At 41.5% G+C, this 20,796-nt stretch overlaps 1 protein-coding gene across 11 annotated transcripts in view; it reads left to right on the top strand.

The window, feature by feature from the left end:
* The window catches only part of DLG2 (discs large MAGUK scaffold protein 2), a 984,854-nt gene that overhangs the window by 61,691 nt on the left and 902,367 nt on the right, over positions 1-20,796 (top strand). The window lies entirely within an intron of this gene.

Genomic DNA, 20,796 nt, shown 5'->3' with positions numbered 1-20,796 from the left:
CAGTGGTAGATTATATGCATTCCATGTATTTCTATTCAGGTTTTCACAGGGGAATTCAAAGCTTAGAAGTGAAACTCCCTTTATTTTCACTCAGCTTTGAAAGACAAGCTGCTACTCTTGGGGAGGTAGGCTGTTCTCCTTGGCCTAGAGAAAGAGCTGTTTGGTTTCACACTGTGCCATAGCAACTGCTTTATTTGTGGCAGTGAAGGAGGGACAGAATTTAGAAATGTAAAAAGCTTTGGTTAAATAGGAACACCATTATTTCTGTTAATTTTTACAGCACTGTGATATCTGTATTAAAGCTAGGCTTTAGGGCTGCTTCTTTAGAGGAAGAATAGACTATTTTTAAAAAATGTATGTTTTTAACCTTCCTCTCTGCCACCCAAATGAAAGTATTCATAATGGCAACTTACAGAAATGAATTATCTGTATTGTAACTTGCGAAATAATTTCCACTGAGACCCTCTATTGGACTATTTTGAATTTGTAGCAAGGTAATTAGACAAGCACAGTCAATACCCCTAATCATAAAGATGGTTTCTGCCTTTATTAGTTTCTAGTCCCATGCTGAATGTATAGAAATCCTTATGATAACTTCAGAGGAGAGGCAATGAAGTGAGACTTCTCTCCCTGTTGCTGTCATCCTTGGGGCTGATGAACTGGCCTGAATCCTTGTGGGAGCTTGGAAAAACAGCCTCTATCAGGGATGGGAAAATGAGATGGATACCTTGCTTTTCTTTGTACGGAAATGCTCCATTAGTCCTTTTTGGTCAGGATTCTGTGTGTGAAGGGATAAATCATAATCATAAAAGGCAAAAGCCATTTGTAACTGAGTACTAATGTTGAAATAATTAGTGTGACTAATCTAGCCAGTCTTAAATCTTCTCCTTATAATGGTAAGGATACCTCAGATGACCCTGTTCACCAGTTAGGTAGGATCAATCCTTTAGCCTCAGTTGGTCTTACAATAGATGATGCAGATTCCTGGTATCAGTTTTCTCCCAAAGGAATGGACTGGAGGGCAGTATTTAATGTTTGGGTTATTATGCATAAAATCTTGTGCAATGGCCAGAAGCAAGCACGTGATGAATGGAAGTAGAGGCATTGCTGGTATAACTGAAATCATAAAAGTTCTATCATTATTAGGCTGGATGTAACTGTTTTGTAAAAAATAATCAGTTCCAATAGTTATGCTCATACTTTTTAGTTTCTACCCCTTTTCCTGGTGTTGTGCTTGCTCTTCCATGGGCCCTAGGGTTTGTGGTTTCAGTCTGGTTGTGGTGCTGAGGAGTGCTGGGTTTTATGACAAATCATTAGCATCTGGAATGGTTGGTTGGGAGGAATCTGATGTTTATGTTGATGGTTTCTTCTTACTCCCCTTAGGGTCCACTTCTGGTGGTTTTGTGTTTTATAAGACACTTTTATGTCTTTGTTCATTCTTCATTAGCCTGCAGCTCCAGGTTGCATCCAAGTAGTCTATATTTGATGTTCTTTTTGTACGATAGATATTGTTCCTTTGTTTTTTATAAACCCATGCTTGTCCAGTGTTTCCTTTAATTGACTATGAATGACTTATTTATGGTGATGGAGTCTCCAGTGCTCGGCTGTGCCCCATTTCTTATCACCCCCTGACTGTAATCCTGGATGCAATGTCCTGTGTCTCCCTCTCTGAAAGTCTCTGATGTTGTTCCAGGCTTATATAACTCTATACCACATCCCTGCATTACAGCCATTAATATCTCATTCCAGATGGACTGTTTGCTTGTTAGCTCTCTCTCTCTAAAGCTATAGCTATACCACATGAAGATAAACCTAAGTAAAACAAATCAGCCATGGGCAACCTGGCCAATTAAATCGCTGTGTCAGCTGAACCAAATTAAAGTGAAGCTGCAGGCAAGCCAAGAAAAGTTCAGATGGCAAAAGAGAAAAAGGTCTGTCCTGAGGCCTTGAAAGCTCAAGGCAAAGCTAAAGGACTGCTGCTAATGATGGTGGTACAGTATTATTACAGGCCTAGATAGTTATGGGCGAATTAAAATGCAGAGCTTGGGATAAATCTTTCCTTTCTTTGGAGAATGAGAGCCAGGAATTTTGTGGAAAAGCCTGTGGCACACAGGGTTACTTGCAGGAAGAATGGGTTGTCTTGTTGGATTGAAGGACACTTATTTGTCATCTGCCTCTATTTGTCAGTCATTTCCTCCCCTCTCTCCCACACCCACATTTCCCTCCTGTTGATTAGTTTTTTCCAGAGCTGCTCTAAGTGTTGATGTGTTGAAGATCATAGAATCACAGAATGTTTTGTGTTGGAAGAAACTTGAAAGCTCATCTTGTCCCAACCTTTCTGCCATGGGCAGGGCCACCTTTCACTAGACCAGTTTGCTCAGAGCCACATCCAACCTGGCTTGAATATTTCCAGGAGTGGGGCAAGATGTCTGTGATGGGAAAGATGTCTACAAACACTGAAATCTGGTGGCTGGGTAAAGAAAAAAGCTTGACAATAATTCCCCTCTGCCCCACCATCTCTCCTTTCCAGGAAAGTAGGAACTCTATACATACCCATATTGCTGTGCTACTGCAGTCCAATTGCAATGGCTAGTCAGCACAATTGTAACTACAGCTTCTTTCTCTGCCAGCAGTTTGGGAATGCAGCAGAGACAAAACATTGCTTGAGAGGAAAAAGTGATAAAAATGTGGGATGACAGCTGGAGCTGTTGATTGCTATACACCTCTGCAGGAAGCCAGGTCTGGATAGCTCTGTGCCCACAGAACTGTGTGTTGATGGGTTACAACATGGGGGAGCCCCCAAAGGAGCTGCTCCATTCAACTACTGCTATGAGAAGTATCCATCAGTATTAACACTCATTTTTGGACCAAGCTGAGGGTGCTTTGCATTCATCCCTAGATGCTCTCCCACCTCTACATATTGGTTTCTTTTCCTATGTTTCCCAGCCATTTTTATTTCTTCTATTTCCATATGGGACCTCTTGTCCACCCTGCTGAGATCTGTCACCTGCTTTTCTTGGCCATCTAGAAGAGGCCAATTTTTGAAGCACCCAGGGCACAAACAAGACTTTGGGAACATAATGGGGGATTGGTGGTAGAGCTGCCAGTGTTCATGGCACTGGCAGAGGTGGGTCAGCAAGGAGAACACACAGTCAGCATTTTGAAGGCTATTAAACAGTGATATTCCATGATGTATGATGATACTCACATGAGAGTTCTAACCATCTAGGACCTGGTTTTTGCTCTGTTTACTAATGCCTCTCTCTATAATGAAGTGCAATTTTGTTCAAGGTTTTTGCAGATGAACAAGCCTGTGGGCTGTTTCTTTATGTCTGCTGCATTTTAAGCACTAAAGGAAAATCAAAGTTTACAGGCAAATTCTCTGTGAGAGTTGGCATTAAAGGAGATGTTAGGGCACTTTAAAAATATATATTTTACAGTGAGGGTAATTGATGGGTCAGCGATGGAGTTCCGCTTCCTGAGTGGTTTCCCTTTGATTAAGTTAAGCTTTCCAAATAAAATGTTCTGTAAGGTGACATGAGACATATTAAACTTCATGTTATTTGAATTTGTTAGAAATGGAACAGAAAATGTAAAGTATGTTTAAAGTTGTCAAAGCTCAGGCTTATGCAGTGATTAGTATATTTCTTGTTATTTCACAGCAGGTTGGTGTGGAGGTCTCTGTTTCTGTTCAGGCAACTTCCATTGCGACTGAATTCTCTAAATGCTAACAAAGAAATAAATTCCTAAGTATTTTTAGATGTAGCAACCAACAAATGCTGTTTCACCCCTTCAGCCTTCTCACTTGCATTTATAAAAGCCTTTTCCCTTTGTGATTGGTGGCAAGTATTGCTCATACCGTGGGATTTTTGCCAACAATTTCAAAAGGAACATGATAGAGTCCACGGGAACTGGTTGTACAACCTCAATCACAGTTGTTCCTCTGGCCCACTACTCTATAAATCCCAAATTCTAGTTAATAGATTTATAAAGCAGAGTGCCACAAGGGACCATTAGCTCATCTGGCTTGATGGCCCATACATCACAAGCAATTGCACTTTATTCAGTACCCTTTACCAAGCCCAGCAGTGTTTATGTTTGGATAAAGAATCCTTGCCAAAAAGGCATTCAAGTCTTGGCTTCAATACATCAAGGTAGAAAGAATCAGCAAATTTAACAGTAGTCTCTATCATTAATGTCTTGGCTAATTACTTTCCTGGGTAAAAGGTATGGCTTATTTCTGATTTGAAACTGCCCAGTTACACCTTCCAGACATTGTTTTTTGTTGTGCCTTTGGTAAATTAGAATTTGTTAACATGACCTTATCGTTACCAGGGACTTTGCCAAAGAAAAAGTAGTGTTAGAGAAATGACTATTTAAATAGAAAAAACTCTCCTGGTGCCTCCCAGTGTGGCATTTCCATGACAGTCAGTGGTTGTTCTGGCAAACCTGGCCAGTCTTACCTACCTGTGAGAGTTAAAGTAATCCACCCGTGGCTGCTGCTTTGCCAGTGGAATACCCAACATGACATGAAAAAATTGTGTACTCTCAGTTACACAGCTAGAGAGGTTATTTTGCAGAAGAGTGAGTCTAAATCTTCTGCTGGCTTACTCATGGAATTATTTCAGAGAAGATAATTTCAATTTTCCTAATCTAAGATCCCTGAACTCTGCATACTGTAGTTTTAGCTAGTTTTGTATTTTCTACTTCCAGATGAGTCAATGGACATGCTGAGAATGGGATAATGATTTAAAATGTCCATCCAGATGAATGGCCTTCTGCTTCTTTTTGTCATCCTGTTAAAACATCACTATTCCAGTTTCTTCTCTCTTTAGTTCTTGTGAGACTATGACACCAGCCTCCGAGTATGCTTGTTCAGGAAATCTTTGCTAAAATATATGGAATGCAGCGTGAAATTATAATTTTCTTTCCAGGTGGTGATACATTAATATCAGTGCACCACTGTGGGATTGAGCACTTTAGATATTTCAGGCAGAATCATTTTAGTGTTTTTAGTCTGTGGTCCTGCTGTTCATAAAATAAATGGCTGTCACATATAAAGTAACTTAGACTTTCCTCAGAAGAACTGAATTACTAATCATAAGCTATTACAAATAAAGAGGAACAGTTTATCTCCCAGTGGAGAGAAACCACAGATGGAGGAAATATAGTGGTTAATATAGCAACAATTCTTGAAATAGGTGAATTGAGAAAAAAAATAAATGTGGAAAGTCAAACCATTTGTACAGATTTAAAAGAGTAATAAGAGAAAATGGAAGAGAAAAGCAAAGCAACTATGAAATCAGGAATGATGCTGTGTGTTACCTACTATCTATTATGCACTGAACTATTTAGACATATTCTTTTCAGAATCCAGTGAACAAGAACTTTTTTAAAAGTTGTCTAGTTTTTAATTTCCTATTTGATTTTAAATATTTTTAATATTATTTTTCTTATTCTGTGTTAATTACTTGGGTGTAAGAGTGATGTAATTTACAAGATATCAGGATGATTATGCATTCTTCAGTAAGAACACAGATTGCTGAGCAAATTTATTCTTGGAAACCAAAATCTATCCTGCTGATCTAATGATGATGCAGTTGTGCTCAAGAATTGTATTTGTATTATTGCCAATGTTATCTTATACAGGATTCTAAGAGCTGCCATGCTGAATCAGTGCAATGTCCTGTGCAGTTCAGTCCTGTACTGAAAAATCAAACAAATAACAATCCTGAGGGAATTGTTTTAAACAAAAATCTTCTGCTTTGTTTTCCTGAGCCAAGATCTAGATCTCAGCAGTGTCTTGTAGCAGTGAGTTTCACAATCCAGTTCTGCCCTATTTATATTTTTGCTCCATTGTGAAAGTACCCACTTCCAGTTCCATTGGCTTAACCTGTGAGAGGCTCATGTGAGTCACAAGAATCTGACCATGGCTATGTCCACAGACAAAAGAATATAGTTTTAATTTCTGTGAAGTTTCCAGAGGAATCAGGGAACTTGCAAAGACATGAATGAACAAAACTTGTATGACTGCTGTCCTTCGTGCTTGCAGCTTTGCCTTGTAGAACTGCACCAGTGTTAGAGGGTTCCCTTCCCTGGAACTGTGAAGTTGTGATGTTGCTTCCTCTGTGGGATATTTCCTTTTTGGAGTCAAACAGGAAGTTCTGTCTTTTTGCAGTCTGCTAGGAGAATGGTGTACATGTTCTCAAGTCTTTCTTTTTTGAGAACCAGCCAATTTAAGGATTTTATATTGGCTTAAAATACTGGCAGCATTCTGAGAAGCTGAAATGGGACATCATGACTGATTCAGCCACCATAACATGTGGTGGGCTGGGGGCCTGCACAAACCCAAACCATATCCCTGTCCCCTCTCCTGTTGGCAGTTCAGCCTGGATAGCTGTGCAGGCAGGTGGTCTGGTCCCCAGAAAGGGGAGGAAGGAGGAGGCAGGGAAAGGGGAGAGAGAAGGGATGTCCTTGAGAGCCACTAGTCCTTGTTTCCATGAACTGGCTCTCCAGCAATCACCTCTCTCAGACATATTGTGCAAATTGAAGTGGACAGAGTGACCCAATGCCTCTTCTCCATCTCAGTCATTATCTTATGTATTTCTTTATGTGTCTTCTTGTTTTTTCCCTCACAGAGATGAACAGTCCGAATATTTTCATCCTCACCAACCTTGCTGCCCTTCTTTGAATATTCCCTTCTATAGTTCTGCAGTGTGCTTCTCATGACTGAGTGATCAGAGTTGCACACAGTGTTCTAGAGAAAAGAGTAAGTGATTTATATAAGGGCACTGCAGTACCTTTGGTAATATTTAGGGCATCCAAAGGACTGTCCCTTCTCTCTCAGAGTCCCTGAGAAGTTCTCAGGATTTAATGATGCAGTTCACATATTGCCTGCTTAAATGTACTGGAGCCCACGGCTGAAAGACAACTTTAAGTGAGTACTGTCTCTTCCCTTCCTTCTGCTGTTTTGTGGCTGATAGTGATACAGGGCTGGAAGAAGTCTCCTGCTTGGTTCTCGAGTTCCCAGCCTCATGACTATGCTCTCTTAGCCCTGCCCATGACTGGCTGCTACTCACAAGATGGTACAACTCTGACCAGTCCTGAATGGTCTGGGGCAAATGCCTTCTCTGCTGGTAAGTCCCTGTGCTATCATTGAATTATAAGGAATCTATATTAATTCTGCCCACCTTTGGACTTCTGCAGTATAGATCAACACATTCAGGAGGAACCCTTTTTATTGACATGTGGAAAAAGAGGCATTTCCAAGGTAAGAGGCATACGCTATTTCAGATGCAGACTTCAGAATAAGAGCAGTTGTGCCTTTGAAGTGCCTCTCCTGGACACACCCACATTGTAGGTGTTTACTCCTGGTAAGAGAGTAAGACAAGCACTGCCCTGACTCACAATCTCCATCTGAATTATTACTGTTCTCTGTCTCCTTCTTTTATTCCTGCCCAGCTCTGGTGTTAAGGTTCATTGGTTTTCATTGGGAATATCAGATCTAATGCAGCACCAAACAAGCAATCAAACCTGACCACGTGGGTTTTACTTTTACCTTCTGTTAATCTTTTCCTTCATGAAATCAGGAAAAAGAGATAAATGGGCACTGTTCTCTCTCATTGCATCCACTTTCCAATTGATGCTGGCAGATTTCATTAACCTTACCTTTTTGAAGATTATATATTTTTAATGAATTACATTTATTATAAAAGCTAACAATTAAAGTAGCATCTGGTATTTTGTATAGATAAATATGTGTACTAAATATGTATATTTTGCTTCACATTATTGTCATAAAAAAGATAAATTTTATGTTATGCGGCTTTCTTAGGGCATTACCAGCATACTTATTATCCTCATTTTCCTGACACCAGAGGGTTTCACTGGCTATTTACTTTCTCTTTTTCCCAAGGGGTAGGAAAGGCTGTTCCAAAGACCTCATGCTAGCTGCATTCATCCATCACATTTGTCTGCAGAAGTAGTTGCTATTTCTCTTTAGAGCTTTAGCCCTTCAAGAAGTCTTATGCTGTTAACTCTCACTTCAGAGCAGTTTTGTGTCTGGAAAAAGGAGCCAGAAATACCTGAAGTGCAGAGGAATAAACACGTAGGGGTACATGGTCTGAGCCTGTAGTGCTCAGAGATATTTGCTCAGTGATGTATTCAGCTGTCCAAGCACATTTCTTGATTTCAGCCTTTTCCTTCTTCAAGCTTTGTTCCAGCTCCTCCTCGCCCCTTCATTGGCAAGGGTGGTTCCCAGCATTGCAGTGGAGGTATACTTTTTTTTCTAGTCAAGAAATGGAGTTCTTTCTCATCATTCATTGAGTGTACTTTCAGGAAGTCTGGAGATGACACCATGTTGGGTGGGAATGTAGATCTGTTGGAGGGCAGGAAATGAAATTCAGTCATGAGTCCTGCACTTGGGTCACAACAACCCCATGCAAGGGCTGGAGTCTGGAGACAGAGTGGCTGGAAAGCTTTCCAGCAGAAAAGGCCCTGGGGGTGCTGGCTGACAGCAGCTGAACCTGAGCCAGCTGTGCCCAGGTGGCCAAGAAGGCCGATGGCATCCTGGCCTGGATCAGCACTGGTGTGGCCAGCAGGAGCAGGGTAGAGACTGTCCCCCTGTACTGGGAACTGGTGAGGCCACACCTCGAGTCCTGTGTTCAGTTCTGGGCCCCTCACTGCAAGAAGGACATTGAGGGCTTAAACATTTCCAGATGCCATGGTTTAGGAATGATATTTCCCAATTTAGTACTCCCACTAAAAGAAAACCACAAGCAACTCCCCTCCCCACTCCAGCAGGAGATACAAAAGGCAGAGATAATGGGTTGAGCTAAGAACAATTTACTGGAAACAGCAATGAGAAAAAAAAAACAAACAGTAGCAGCAACAATATTAGTAACAAAAGTGTATAAAGAGAGGGTGATTTCCATGCAAAGTGCTGATTAAGCCCAACTCCACACCCCTTAACCCTAAGGCAGTGAACAATGGCTGACAGGTTCCCCACCCTGCCAGACTTTCTTCCACCAGAGAAGGACATCCTTTCCCCTCCTCTGGCAATGACATGAGGTGGTATTGAATAACATAATGTCTTGGCCATGCCCCTTCCCACTGATCCAGCCTGGAAGCAGGACCCCAGAGAAGGGCAATGGAGCTGGGGAAGTGTCTGGACCACAAGCCTGATGAGAATCAGCTGAAGGAACTGCAGGTGTTTAGCCTGGGAAAAGGGGGAACTTATTGCTGTCCACAATTATGTAAAAGGAGATTGCAGTGAGGTAGGTGTTGGTCTCTTCTCCCAGGCAGCAAGTGACAAAACAAAGTTGCATCAGGGAGGTTTAGTTTTAATAGTATGATTTTTTCCTTCATTGAACGGGTTGTAAGACATTGGAACAGACTGTCCAGAGGAGTGATGGATCACCATCCTTGGAAGTGTTCCAAACCTGTGTGGATATGGAACTTGAAGACATGGTCTGATGGTGAACATGGTGATGGTGCTAAGCTGACTTGATGTTGAACTTGATGATCTTAAATGTCTTTTCGAAACTTAAAAATTGTGAATATAATTTAAAGAACAGTGGCAGTAGCACATGCAGAGAAACATTTGCTTTTAGTAGCACTCCCTCTCATAAGATCCCCTCAAATGCCTTGGGCTAATTTTGGAAGCTGGGATCTCCCACTGCTTCTACAGAAACCACAGGTTAGAAAACCTCTATAGCCTTTCATATCAGATTTGAAGGACTCTTACATTTGGTACCAACAGTAATTAACAGTCTCTCAAAAAATGTTAATTGTTAATCCATCGGGGGAAAATTCAAAAATACCTCTGACAGCTTCTGGGACAACTGAAAGGGGACATTTTAAATGGAAACTTTGATATTTCTTGTGCTTCTGTGTGTTCTCCTTAGCTGTAGGGTGGGGATGGTCATCTACTTCCACTCTAGAAGGATGTGAGATTTAAAAAGTAGAGATAAATGTTTAGTACTTGTTACTTTATATCAATGTTGTACTTGAAGGATTTAAACTCTACAACTTTTCCTGTCCACACATCTTTATTTATATTGCTCTGAGTACCAATTGCTGCCTGATCTATCCTGAGAGCAGCCGGTAAGAAAAACCTGTTCTCTTGCTAGGGAACATATGGAGCAAGAGAATGAAAACATAAGAATAGCACTTCAAATCAGTGCATCCAGCCTGTCTGGCCATCAGTGCTGATGGTAGTTAGAGCTAGAGAAAGATTAGAAAACATCTGAACCCTCATTAGCTCCAGTGGGAGGTTGTGTAGAAATTGTATTTCTAGGAAAAAAACTCTCACAAAGGAGAGCTTTTGATTCACTGAATTACAAAAACAAGTTTAGGAGTTCTTTTTGTCTGAGAGTACTTTTACACTGCCTGAGACCATCAAGGAAGGTGATAAACAGAGGAAGAAATAATAAATGGGAAGGAGTCAGAGAGAGAGAGAGAGAGGCTGCTGGGATTTGTCTTTCATTTTTGTGGAGTTGCTTCCCTGCTGAGCTACAAGGAACTGTACGCAGAATGAGAGGGGCAAGATCATCTCTTCTCCCATGAAGATGATGTGAGTGAGCATCTGTAGGTAGGAGGAGAAGAAGGAATATTGAAAAAGCATGTAAATATCTTAGGGGTGGTTGTCAAGAGGATGGGGCCAGACTCTTGTCAGGGATGTCGAGCAAGAGGACAAGGGACTCCAGTCACAAACTGAAACCCCTGAATATCCGTCTGAATAGAGGGAAAAGCTTCTTTAATTTGAGGGTGACAGAGCACTGGAATAGGTTGCCCAGAGAGGTTGTGGAGTCTCCTTCCATGGAGATATTAAACACACCCCCCCATCCATGCAATCCTGTTCAGCCTTTTCTAGCTGAACCTGCTTTAATAGTGGGGATAAGGTGATCTCCAGAGGTCCATTCCAGCCCCAACCATCCAGTAATTGTGTGTGATTCACTTCTCTGGGGTAGCTCTGTTTCCTTCACACATGTGGGTTAGCAGCCATGGGAAGAAGGGGTGGAAGAGGGACCCCCAGCCTTAGCCCGCTGTTTCTCTCTAGCATGCCAAGCAGAAGCAAGGAGAAAGCATGGAGGGAAAAATAATTTGCCATGTATCTGTAGATGCTAGCAGATGCTTCTCACGAGGGAACAAATTGTCAGCTGAAGTGACAGTGTGTTCCTGGGTTTGCTTTCTGCTCAAGATATCCTGTATCCCTAAGCGAGCAGAGGATGTTGCCTTGCAAGGAGCTGGAAAGATTAACATGGGTAAAAGTGGTAGAAAGGATATTAAATGTTAGAAATATACAATAATAGTAAAAGAAAAGTTCCAGCTTGAAAAATTCAGTTTCTTACATCTGGGAAAAATAATCAGAGATTCAGCTGTTCTGCAGGAGAGAGATACTTCTAGAGCACTAGAAATGAAAAAAAACCCCAAACCCTAGAGAAAGCAGTGGGAAACCATTTAGTGAGCTTATTTTGGCTGCGGAAGAGTATGATTTTGGGGCTACACACAGAGGCAAAAACATTATCTTCTGGGGAGTTGATGATCCAGCTGTACACAGCACAGGTGGAACAGTATTGCTGGTTCTGGCATATCAATGCCAGACTGACGTGGATGAATTGAAGAAATGTGTCAATAGAAAAGAAAGGAATGAAGAAAATATTTATATATATATATGCAAGAAAGATTATGTATTTTATATGGCTTGGCAGTGATTTGAGTTAGAAAGGATAACATTCTACAAAACCTGAAGGCAGTAAAGAGCAAAAAGGAAGAAATACATTTAAGATGGCAGAATAGGTGTGTGTATGCAGGGTAAAATGATCAAGGAGCACATAGTCGAGAAAAAACTGAGGACAAGACAGAGACATATAATTGTGAAATAGCTCTAAGGGGTGAATGCCTGCCATGGGCACATTTCAGCATCATCAGGAACATGCAGAGATGCCCAGGGTAACTCAGGTGCCAGAGCAAGTCTGTCCCAGCAGCACAGAGCTTCAAGCAGATCTCTCCAAGCAAGACATCTCTGTTGGTGAGCAACAGATGCGTTATTTAGCCCCTAAACATCTCCCAGGTGTGACTCATTCACGGTTCCTTACATAAATACAGATCGACCAGATCAACATAATTTGTTACATAAATACAGATCAACCTCTCCCAAGTTTCTCAGAGGAAACTTGGTTTGAAAGAGGACCTAGAGGATGAGGGTGTCCTCCTGGCAAAGCTACCTGCCTTCTCTCCTCTGTGTTCTTTGGTCATATTCACATCCCTTTCTGAATTGTCCCTGACAGGACTCCTCTTGTGTTGCTACAGAGAGCAATCCTTCCTTCTCTCCCTTGTGCTCTCACTCCTGGTCATACTAAAGCACACAGAGATCCCCTGGTTTTCCTAGGATGTGACCAATCTTCTCCTTCCAGAACAAACAAGCAGAACAACAGACCTGGTTGCTGCTGCTGCTGCTGCTTTCTTTGCCCTGATGGGAGCTGTGCCTTTTCCCCACCTGCTTCCTCAAAAACATGGGACCTGCTCATGCCATTCAGGGCTCTGCTTTCCCTGCACTGATGCTTTTCAGCTGTGATATTTCTGTTTCCCTCAGAAACACTGCAGGACTCAGTGTCTGTTTAGCACCACGACACAAGTTTTCATCTCCTTGTCTTTACCACTGGGATGAAACTGGAGTCCAGTTTCCTATGGCATCACTTGGGATGGAACTGGTGGACACAGGCTGGTCTGAAAGTGGGTCCTGCGCTATGGGGAGGATGAGGGAAGGCTCTGGATTGTACCTACAATTTAAGATTTCCAGTCAGAGCCCTTTATTTTATTTGTGACATCTATAGAGATTTTTTTTCAGTTGTTGCTATGGAGACTATGATGCTTTCTTTGATTGCAACTGTTACAGGGAGTTTAATAAGACCATGTGGCCTTTCACTGCAGCTCAGGGGTTGAGCTCCACTGCTGCCTGGTAAGCAAAGGTCATTAATGTCTGATAGCTATGCAGGGACCTTTGTATTATTCAGCAATTATTCTTCACTGATACCAAACCCACAAAGAACTGTAGAGCATCACTTGAGGATGAGCAAATAAACATTGCACAGACTGTAGTGCACTGTTTATCAAAGAATGGCAACACAGTTACTTGGGTCTGTTACTTCCCTGCTGCTTTCAGTTTTATAACCAAAAACCTCTCAACATTTGACCCAAAAACAGATGTGACTTTGGCTATGATCTTGTGAGGGCTTTTGAGCTGAAGCTGTTAATGGTGATGTGTCCAGTTCTTCGAAGCATGAGCTGGGTAGAGGGCTTAGCTGCAGCAAACAGACTGAGCCCCATTTTGAGGTAAACTGCACCCCAAACCTGAATGCAGCACCACAAAGCCATGTGTGTTCGCTGTCTGCAGCGATGGAGCTGCTCTTGGCTATGGAAATGTATGAGCTAGGAAATGGTACCTTACATGTACCCCAAAACCTCCGGGGTACATGTAATGTTAGTTTCAGAAAGCGTTGCCTGGCTACTACCAAACAGAATGTTGCCATCCCCAAATCCACAGAGTGAAATTTGTCTGTTAAATTTTAACTGTGTGACACATCCTGTAAGGCACAAATGAGCAGCACAATTATTTCAACACATTAAATGCTGAAGACCAGTGAATCAAAAAGTCAGAGCTATCTTCCTTTTCTTGTATTCTGTATGTTTAAAATCCAGTTCTTCATCAGTGCAAAGCTCTGTACCACTGCAGCCTGCTGTGGATGTGTGGTACAGAGAAGACAAGATAACACGTGAGCATGACACATCACCAGGATGTCCCCCGTGAGCCAGCCAAGCAGGAGCCTCTGGCACAGCTTGAGGAGGCACAGAGGGAAAGGTGAAAGTTATATCCACTTTGTTCTATCACAAATAGCATCTGCTGGTGGTGGGCTATAGTATCCACACCACAAGGATTGGGCCAGAGCATCGCTGCTGGCACTGATCTGCACCAGCCTCCTGAGGCAGTGCTTGGCTTTGCTCCCTGTGGCATGAGCAGCATGGGACAGCCTGGTCTGTGCTGCAGCATCTTCAACAGCCCCTCATCTGCCAGAAGCACTGTGTACCACTGGATTTGTGGAACCCTGAGTAGGTCGTGCCTGTTGTTGCTGCTGTTTTTAATTGCAGTTCAGAGCTTGACAAGAAAAAGATCATTTTTCTGCTGCATATGGGGAGCCAGCTGTTGTGGTGGGTTGACTTTGGCTGGACATCAGGTGTCCTACAAAAGCTGCCCTATCCCTCTTCTTCTCAGCTGGGCAGGGAAGAGAAAATCTAATAAAAGTCTTCTCATGGTCAAGCTATGGACAAGAAGAGATCACTCACCAGTTACTGTCATGGGCAAAACAGACTTGACTTGGGGAAAGTTAATGTAATTTATTGCTAATCAAATCAGAGTAGGGTAATGAGAAATAAACCCAAATCTTAAAACATCTTTGCTCTCACTCCTTCTTTCTTCCTGGGGTCAAGTCATTCCCTATTTTCTCTACCTTTTCCCTCCAGTGATGCAAGGGGAGAGGGAATAGGGGCTGCAGTCAGTTCAGCTCAAGTCGTCTCTGCTATTCCTTCATCCTTGCTTTCTTTTGCTGCTCCAGCATGGGATTCCTCCCATGGGACACAGTCCTTCACAAACTTGTCCAGCATGGGTCCTCCCCACAGGCTGCAGTTCTTCATGAGCTGCTTCAGCATGGGTGCCTTCCAGAGGGCATGGGAAAACCACTGTCCCAGTACCTGGAGCACTTCCACTTCCTTCCCCTCCTTCTTCACTGACCTGGGGGGTCTACAGAGCTGTTTCTCTCACACCTTTCCCTTTCTCCCCTTGCCCTCCTTCTAAAAAGTTCTATCTCAGAGGTGCCACCATCATCACTGATGGGCTTGGCCTTGGCCAGCACTGGGTCCATGTTGCAGCTGGCTGGGATTAACTCTGTTGGTCACAGGGGAAGCTTCTTGCAGTTTCTCGCAGAAGCCACCTTATAGCATCCCTGCTGTCAAAAGCCTTGCCACACAAACCCAATACAGCTGTCAAAAGCAAATGTGTTTTAGAAAGTATGATTTTAGGTGTTTATGTCAAGCCAGTAGCTGGGCAGATCCTAAAACTTGTGATGATGTGATAGACCTTCTTCAGTCAGTGTTGTGGGATTCATTGTAAATTGCTTAGGCTATGTTTGGTTTTTCTTTTTTTAAATATTAGTGCATATTAGAGACTTGTTGAAATGTGAGGTGTGTGCTGCAAAGGATGGAAATCATAAACTAGAGATAAAAAGTAATTATTTAGACAAGTGAAATCCCATACTTGCAATTGTAGCCATTATTTGGCACAAAACTCAGCTGGTGGTCATTAAATAGCAGCTTGTGTAACATTTCAGACAGATGGAAAAACCTCTTTCATCTAAATTGTTGAAGGAGATGTTGCTTAGGTCTGTGGTATCAGAATAAGCAAACTACAGATTGAAACTGCCCTGTAGAGCAGTGAGGTTTAGGAAGTAGCAGAAAAGGAGGATCTTCTACAGACCAAATGCTGTTCTGAGTATGAGTGGAGACACTTGCAGCAGCCTGAAGGTCAAGGGGATGTGGCTATGGGTTCCTGTGTGCAGGCTGCCAGTTCCCAATGTCTGCTCCAGGCAATATGCAGGCAGCCTGCTCCATGCTTGTAAGCATAGTATAAAATATTTCATTAATGAAGAGGAGGGTAAGGAAGAGCATTTAGAGTTTGATATTTTCTGGAAAACACTAACCAGACTTCTTGATCTTTAAAAGCACAATGTTGTCCAGCATTTTAGAGAAAAAAGTTTAAAAGCTTAGACCTGTAATGACCAAAGATAAAATTTGGTTATGTCAATAGTGGCCTTTGCATCGGAATAGCAAAAAAATATTTTCTTAGTCACAGGAACGGATGATTTTGCTGACAGGCAGCTTAACATGCTTTTTGTTTGGTTTGCAATGTAGCCTGGGGCAGCTGACCCATGAGCTATTTTTTGCTTTGATAAATTCTATCTTTTTGTTCCCTTGTTTTGAAAATAGATATAAAAAGAGATAAGCCGTAATTTAATAAATAGGAGCTACAAAGCAGAGGTAACAGAAGGAATGACTTGAAAGGTATTACTGAAGGCATCCCTGTGTCCAAAGTGCCAAAAGAGTTCAGTCAGGATTACAGCTGTCAAAGCAATGGGCAGGACGGACTTGGCTTCCCACAGCCTTTGCATTCAGGAGCTGCTAGTTCCCAGCTTTTTCTTTCCTTTTCTCAATCATCCTTCGGGCTCCACAAGAGCTGCATATTATTTTAAGAGATATTTTGCTTTGTCTGTTGCTGGTAGACCAGTTTCTGGATACAAATTGCCTATTGTGTTGTGCCCAAGGTGCACAAATCAGCATGGGAAGAGTGGCATTGCTAGGGATCATTCAGCCAGAGCATCCATGTAAGGATCAATGGATTGACACTACTTATGTATGCAATGCTGGCAGATTTATATCTATGTTAGGGTTTACTTTATGGACTAACACTAAACATTGGCATAAAATAGAACAGGACATAAATACTTTCAATTTAAATTCCATCCACAGCTCCACACTACAAGGTAATTCCCCTGAACCTCCAAATCATCCTAAAGTATATGGGTTTTGGAGAAGCTGGGAACTGTGTTGAAACCAAACCTTTCAGTAGGAGATCATTCTGCTTACTTTCTAATACCTGACTGAATAAATATTTCTTCATCCAGCACTGAATCTTCTTTTTAATTTTGATCAAATTTTGGGGAAGTAATTTAAATGTTTTATGGCTGCTTCTAGAAAAATCAATGGAAAATATATCATATTGGACCAAATATGCTTAAACCTCTTTAATATGGATTGGGATCTTGCTCCAGGCTCTGGTTTGAAAATGTTGGTCAGTAATAAAAGTGATTAATAATACCTTTTATTATGGATTCCAGTAATTCCTGGGTACACAATCATCAAGTAAATGGATTATTTTCTTTCCATTTTCTTAATCTGAAAGAAGACTGAGCCCATAAACCCAGCCTAAATGATAACTAAACATCTAACACTCCCCATGAAAGTGTTTGCAGCTGTGTTCTCCCATCACACATACTGTGAGAATTCTGTTATAGTAAATTGAAGCTGTTAGTGTCACAATATTGCCATCATTATGTGTTCAAAATATGAGTCAGATCCCCAGCACTCCTTGATGTTCTAATATCACAAATGTGTCTAGTGTTTTACTTTCAGTTCTGGTTTTATAAGACTTTAGAGGAGAATCTGCCTGTCCCAATAGAGTGTAAAATTTTAAGGGACACACAAGTGATGCAGCCACTTTCCTCCTTCCTCATGGCCACTAGCAGGAGCCCCATTCATCTGCTTCCAGGGTTAAATGGTTTTCCTCTGAGCTCATCTGTCTGCCAGGGTCACCAGCATAGCCTGCTGCCCTTTGCCACTTCCTCATCCTTCAGTCTTTCTCCCATCTCCTAACCATGACTGCTCAATTTCCTGTGTGCATCTCTTCTGCCTGTGGCCCTGATTCGATGTGAGAGGCCGTGGTATTCTGTATTCCCTCCCTGTATTCTCTCCTGGTGGACTCTAGGGAATGGCAGCTCCCTTTCTGCTGTTTTAATGACAAGGAGGATTGGTGGTCTTGAGGAAGAAGCAACTAATGAATTGATAGCCCTTTGTGGTGGTACATGCTGAGGCCTGTTTGAAAATCACAGAAATATGCAACTTCTGTGGAAATGAACAAATGTAATGCTTCGTTTTGTGTTAAAAGACTTGACAAATAGGACTATATATAGAACAAACATGTTTTAGCAGGTACTTTTACATGTCCTCCTGACTTCAGTTTCCTCTTACAACTGCTTTCTTTGCTGCTTCCCCAGTTAACAAGTAAATTGGTACTCTGAAGCAAGGGCAAATTTTTTTTGTTTTCCTGTTTGCTTCTCTGTTGAAGGAATTTCTGTGCCATTTCTTAGCCTATATCAATTAGATACACTGCACATATGTGTATATACACACACACACATATATATAACACATATACATTTGATCAGATGTATAAACTAGATGTTAAAACCTGGTTCTGGATTTTCCCTGCAATAATGTATTAGTGTATATAAATTTACCAAAAGATGGACCAATCAATTACTGTCCACTCTGGAACCATGTCATAACCATATCTTTATCTGAAATGTGAGCTGAAAAAAGTGGGAGGATTTTCACCAGTAGGACTGCAATGTGCAACTGATTTAGTGTCAAATGTGCTATGCAGAGAATATCTGAGGGTGACACGGCAGTCATGGATAGCTGTGTGCAGAGGGCTAGAGAAGAAGGAATTGGAGCAATGAGCTCATGTTAGTGCTTCCAGGAAGCCTGTGCTGATGGTTTCCTGCATATATCCCTCCAAGTCATTTAATTGCCAGGCCTGTCATCCACTTTGGAAAAGGAAAGGACAGAAATCAATGGGAGGGGATGCAGAAGGTATTGGGATGGCTACTGAGATTAAATCACAGAATTTGCAAGAATTATTTTGTTTCTAATGAAAATTGTCAATTCCTCTATTACTAGCACGTGAGAAATTAATTTCCTGGTTATCTCTCTGACCACATCCACAGAGATAGATGTGGGAAGGGTCTCCATAGACTTGGGCAGTAAAATTTAGCTTTTTATAAAGTACAATAAACTTTAAAAGTTCCCTACAGATCCCGGGCTCATTCATCTGTTGGATCTTATTCTTCTGTCAATGAAATCTCATATCTATCTCATAGAAGTTTCCACAGCCCACTTAATGAGTTTTTAATGGTTTTTTTATGGCAGGGCTGTCCCACTTAGAGGCTTGTCATATTTAAGAAATAAGTTTTAATTGTCCATGTGTTTTTGCAATATCTTTTCCTTTATTATTTTTGTTTTTCTTTCTCTGAAAAACATTTGTTTCTGTCAGCTGTGAGTGTCCACGCTGCTTTAAGAGTGTGGTGAAGTGATGAACATTTATTTTTGTGCACCATTAAATTCTCATGATGAGAATGCAACCATAGGATTGCATGGCATTCCCTGCTGGATCAAAGTAGTCCCCAGGGTCCTGATTCATGATCCCCTCAGGTGCAGGTAGGATGCTGATGTGATTCCTCTCTCCAGGCTGCAGCTGCTGGAGGAGTGGCAGAACATACATATGGATGGAGTATATAAGCTGCAGGCTCGATTATTCCATAGGGTTTGCACTGGTGCTTAATTATGTAAGTGAAGGGTCTGAGCAAGTGATATCCATGCAGTTCCTGACCACCTCTGCTAAGGGGTTTTAACTCTCCATGACTGCTTGAAAGGAGGCTGTAGCCAGGTGGGATTCAGTCTGTTCTCCCAGATAATAAATGACTGGAAAATGAGAAAATGGCTTCAAATTGAGTCTGGGGAGGATTAGATTGGATATTAGGAAAAAAAATCTTCACCAAAAGGATTGTCAAGTACTGGAATAGGCTGTCCAGGGAAGCAGTGGAGTCACTATCATTTTTGGAGGTATGTAGATGTGGCACTTAGGCATGTGGGTTAGTGATAGTCTTGGTAGTATTAGGCTAGTAGTTGAAGTTGATGGTATTACATTTTCCAACCTCAACAATTTTATGTTTCTAACTTATGAGAGAAGGAAGAGACCTGTTGACTCTGTCCTCGCTCCATCTCTATCTACCTGTGATCATTAGTAAGACCCCTTACAGTTTTCACCTTGAGCTTTTTTTCCTAATCATCACAGTGCACTCTCCAGTGCATCTGCATACCAGACACTTGCTACCTTTTCATCTCCTCAGGATCTAAGGCTCCAGATTCATTATCCCTAATAAGGTCTTGTAAAGTAAGCAGCAGATCCTTGCATTGGAGATGGATAACAGGTGGGCCTGTGTGTGTATCAGCATGATAGATGTATTGGGTGCTCTCTCTTGTCCTTTTTGCATATAAACTTCTCCAGAGACTTCACGGAATCTTCTCTAGGCTCACATCCATGCAAACAGCATGCCTCCCATTGCAAACTGTGGGGATGATTAATGGAAAACCAGCTAAGAACCATAATAAAGCTCTGTGTATCTTAGAATGGGGGCTAATTCTCAGTGTTTCAGTCAAGTGTAACACACAATTAAATCTCCCAGTGGTGCAGACCTTAAAGGAGTGGTGTTTAAAAGGAATATTAATATAGCATTAAGGAATCCAAGCTCTGTATTAAATTACAGCCATGCCGGTCTGTAGTAGCCTTAATTGAGGTCACATGTGCCAGATTTATATTGCCAGAGCTGGAGCAGGATCTGACCTAATCTGACCAAGGTGTGATGCACATCAGTGATGTTGGTATAAAGGCAATTGGAAAAGTCATTTGAAAATAGCAAGAAATATTTCAAAAAGAGGTTTCTGAGGTGGAAATGTTGAAATAAAACTCAAAAGTCAGAAATATTATGTTTATGATCCAGGAGTGTTTTATAGTATAATAGGAAGATGCAAATTCTTTCCTCTTAATGTTTGCAAAATTTGTGTACTTTCTAATACTTCTTTTCCACTTTAATTTAAAAATGTGTTGAGTTTGGAAAACACTGTGCACCACAGTAATATTTGAAAAATAACGTGTATATTAAAGCTGTTTGGAAAACTTTGGCAAAGCACTCATCTTTTTTCTTTTTTTTTTTTCTTTAACAATTGCAACATTAGTTTTCAACATGGACTGAAATGCAAGCACAGCCTAAATAGGTGTCAGTACTTTAGATAACTGTGTAACTGCTGCTAGAGTTTTTTTCACCCCTTTTTTGATGTAAGTTTTACATA

The sequence above is a fragment of the Molothrus ater genome, chromosome 2 (genome assembly GCF_012460135.2).
Source record: "Molothrus ater isolate BHLD 08-10-18 breed brown headed cowbird chromosome 2, BPBGC_Mater_1.1, whole genome shotgun sequence".
Classification (NCBI taxonomy): Eukaryota; Metazoa; Chordata; class Aves; order Passeriformes; family Icteridae; genus Molothrus; species Molothrus ater.
The sequence above is the reverse complement of the archived record's forward strand: the minus strand, read 5'-3'. Positions and strand labels throughout refer to the sequence as shown.